Source organism: Gossypium arboreum, chromosome 4, assembly GCF_025698485.1.
Source record: "Gossypium arboreum isolate Shixiya-1 chromosome 4, ASM2569848v2, whole genome shotgun sequence".
NCBI lineage: Eukaryota > Viridiplantae > Streptophyta > Magnoliopsida > Malvales > Malvaceae > Gossypium > Gossypium arboreum.
In genome coordinates this window covers 101,633,782-101,635,011 of record NC_069073.1, presented here as the reverse complement: position 1 = coordinate 101,635,011, position 1,230 = coordinate 101,633,782, and the positions used below count along the sequence as shown (strand labels likewise).

The 1,230-nt window shown below is 32.6% G+C and overlaps 1 long non-coding RNA gene across 1 annotated transcript; it reads right to left on the bottom strand.

The window, feature by feature from the left end:
• Window positions 1-386: 386 nt before the first annotated feature.
• LOC128291699 (uncharacterized) lies at window positions 387-991 on the bottom strand. Its single transcript, XR_008281519.1, has 2 exons — window positions 652-991; window positions 387-558 (listed from the first exon to the last, which is right to left on the bottom strand). It is a non-coding gene; the product is annotated as an uncharacterized LOC128291699 (long non-coding RNA).
• Between the last annotated feature and the right edge of the window lie 239 nt (window positions 992-1,230).

Below are 1,230 nucleotides of genomic sequence, written 5' to 3'. Positions count from 1 at the left end.
AGTCTACTTATTTTTAAAATTTATTTTTAATTTGTTGGGAAATATTTATTTTGATATTTTTAGTATCTTTGATGTATTATATATATTTAAAATAATATAAAAAATAATACGGGCTGGCGGGCCCGGTTTTAGCCTTTTATCCGGGTCCGGCTTGGACAAAATTTTAGGCCCATTTTTTGGGCCCGGGCCGGTCCTAGCCCAATAAATGAATAATATTTTTTAGTTGAACCCGACCCGAACCCGGACCGGCCTATGAACACCTCTAGCCAAAACACTCACGCAGAGAAAAGAAATGAATTATTTTATTCCCAAATTAAGTGTGTATTCAAGTGTGCCTCTATACATATTCCTCATAATAAATTTAGCAATATTTCTCCTAAAGAATATTAACAAAAAATCAAATTTAAATTATTTATAGAATTTTGAAAATTTCAAAAATATGATTTTAATCAGTTAACCATTAATTCTTCAATTCTTCAATTTAGCCTTCCTCTTTGTTTTTCGTTCTAATTTAGACCATTTTGTTTGATTTTGAATTTCGGCACTCCAAATTCATATCTGATAAGAAAAACGCAAGTTTAGTAGCATCTTGTTCGAAATTAGCCAAAAATAAATATATTAAAAGCACAAATTTAACTTGCTATCACCAACCTCTTTTTTTTTCGACATTTCGGCATGTCCCATATGTATCCAGGTGTGTATGACGAGTGTCTGTGTTGGACACACGTATGACACCAGTACGAGGGGGATGAGCTGTGTCCGAGCTTCCTAGATCAAAACAATATAGTCAATATATATTAAAAAGATATGATAAATAAAATAATGCATAATAGGTGACTAGAATGGTGGAACAAAACTGGAAACAAATGTGAGTGACAAAGTCTGTAATTTTCTTTATAGGGAGAAGAAGATGCTGGGAAAAACTGCAGGACAAAAATAATGTTAGAACCAAGGCTGTTTGCTTTGGAGTTTCGATACGTGTTTGAATGTATGATCCAACACAGGTTGTTTCAACAGATATTTAAACACTTGTTTGGGGATAGTCTTGGTGTTTTTGTGATGTTAACGTTTTTTACATGGATTTTTTTAATGTGTGTGAACATCACAAGCAAATGGGCTTAGAGGACATGTTATATCTAGCCACAAAGTCATGATGGATATTGAAACCATTAAAAAGATTGTGGTTTACTTAGAATTTTGTGGATAAGACTTGTATTTATCTTTTATCCG